Source organism: Gnatocerus cornutus, chromosome 7 (assembly GCF_029298725.1).
Source record: "Gnatocerus cornutus isolate USDA-ARS CGAHR chromosome 7, icGnaCorn1.1, whole genome shotgun sequence".
In the NCBI taxonomy this organism is placed as follows: Eukaryota; Metazoa; Arthropoda; class Insecta; order Coleoptera; family Tenebrionidae; genus Gnatocerus; species Gnatocerus cornutus.
The window spans coordinates 449908-452366 of NC_142239.1; the positions used below are offsets into that span (position 1 = coordinate 449908).

Consider the following 2459-nt stretch of genomic DNA (forward strand, 5'->3'; position numbering starts at 1 on the left):
TGGTTCAACCATTCGAGAACGAGGTTGAAGCGGGCTGGCGAAAATCTCGTAAGGGCAGTTGCCGGACCAATTAGTGATTTTTTAGCATAATTCACTACACAAAAGGACTAAAAGACCGCATTAGCAGATTCTAAAATGTTGTTATTTTATGACAGACATTGGCATAATTGACTATTTGACCATTGCTGTCTGATGGTCGGTTTTAGTTTTGAGAAGGGGTGTGGGGTAATCTCGATATGCCTAGCATAAAAAACAAAATTAAGAATCAAGTGCTGTGGCGATTTAGCCCTTCTGTGTAGTGAGTACCCTAATTAAACCATAAAAGCACTATTTGGTGCCGCCAACTATTACAGTTTATAGTTCATCCAAGTTAATCTAAGCTATTATAAAATCATATAAATTTATGTTCTACCGCCTACCACAACCGGACAGCTTTGTGGTATTTTGATATTTATGACGAGACAGCTTGACCTGTTTGGACATAGTATTTTCATCGCAGGGTGCAAATTCGGGTAAATAAACCCTCATTACATGCACTTATGGACCTTTTCAAGCTGTCCCATTGTAGTAGACCAGACATTTTTATAAATTTATGGTATAAATCAGACTAATTTGATGATACTATAAGTTTTTTTACTCATTTTTAACCGTTTTCATTTAGAATTAGATCACGACGACCGACTTTCTTGTTTCTCTTTTATACCATTACCATTATTTTATTATTATTATTGTATTTCGTTTTGAATTTAGAATAAACATCTTTATTTGAAAATTTGAGTTTATTTACAGAACTGCAATTTTAATATAACCTTTCATATGTTAACTTAAAATAACCTTTCTGTTACAATCGTTTTAAAAGCTTGTCGTTTCAAGCTCGCACTAAACTTGTGGTTTCAAGCTTGTGTCAAGCTTATGGTTTCAAGCTTGCACAATCAAGCTTAAGAAAGTCGTTTTCAACGTTTATGCAAGAATTCAGCAAGCTTATCGCAAGTATGCTTGGAAACTTACACTTTGATTCGCAAGTTTGAGGAAAGTTTACATCAAGCTTTTTTTGCTTGGTGGGAAGTTGCTGTAGGTACGTTCTTTTTGGGAAAATCTTGTGAGAAATTACTGGATGACAAGTGCGAAGTCAAATAATAAACGTTTTTATAAACTGAATATAGGTAGGTATGCCCCTTTAATTATTCTATTAATTGCTATCATGTTTTGGGCGTGAAAACAACGTTTCTTCTTTTACGACATTGGAAAACGATACGCTATACCACGTGGCTGTTCAGATGTTTCATTTATTTTAATTTTCGACACAACCGTTAAAAATTACCGAAAAGCAGACGACTTATATTTAACTTATAAACTTATAATACTATTAATAAATAACAAGACATTTTATTACTTACCAGCAGCTTTAACAATTAACACCAAACCAACACTGAAACGACTGAAACTGTCAATCATCTGTCAACGCACGCAGAACGCAGCGGAACGGACAAAACTCAATTATCGACCGAAAGAGCGTCGCGCGCCATCCTGGTCTAGATGGCGCTAACCATATTATCGTTTCAAGACCGACTCTATCCGTATAAGAGGCCTGTTCGCTCCCTATTAAAACGGGTTCCCGTCTAGCAAGCCATGGACGTGCGGATTGTGGCGTCACCTATCTGCCGATTCGAAATCTTTGTCCACAGTCTTTGTCTGTCGCCGTTTTTGAAATCGTAACTCTTATTATCGCTGCTTACTGTTTTGAAAGTCTTGTTAGTTAATTTGGTGTTGGTTTTATAATTATTTTGGGTGTTTTCGTTGTTAGTTTGGTCTTTTTGTTGCAAATTAGTTCGTCGTTTTTGTTATTTGTGGGCTTGCTACATTCTCTATTTTGATTAAATTCTTTCTAACAATGGGTAGACGTTGTGCTTTGTGCCGCAGCAATGAGCTACCCCTTTGTGAAATACCCCACGATGCTAGTGTCAGAAGAGAGTGGTTAGATTTCTTCAAAAAGCATTATAGTAAGTACTGTATATAAATAAATGTACACTTTTGTATTTTTTATTGACTTACAGACCCATTCAAAATTGCAGACCACACTGTAATTTGCAAGAAGCATTTCGAAGCGGGATGTTTTCGAAAAACTGCTACCGGGTTTCGTCTGATGAAGGGATCAATCCCGACCAAATTTCTAAGTTTATTTCATTTATATTGTTATTTCTCATTAGTTTTTGAAAGGGTTTAAACAATAGTTAATAAACAATTTTAATATTGATCATTTTTATTAGTGTTCTAGTCCTTCCTGTACCTCCAATCCTGCTGATCCAAGTAATTCCTGTGAAACCAATTTGCCCGCTGTGAAAACTTACGACCATCAGCCCATAGAATCGTCCTCTACTGATATTGCAGGTTTGGAAGAAAAATGTAAAGCCCTTGCTTTGGAATTGAAAAAGGAAAAACGGTCTCATGCTCGGTGTGCT

The 2459-nt window shown here is 36.1% G+C and overlaps 1 long non-coding RNA gene across 1 annotated transcript; it reads left to right on the top strand.

The window, feature by feature from the left end:
• Positions 1-736: 736 nt before the first annotated feature.
• LOC148170554 (uncharacterized) lies at positions 737-2254 on the top strand. Its single transcript, XR_015770375.1, has 2 exons — positions 737-2000; positions 2055-2254. It is a non-coding gene; the product is annotated as an uncharacterized LOC148170554 (long non-coding RNA).
• The last annotated feature ends 205 nt before the right edge of the window (positions 2255-2459 follow it).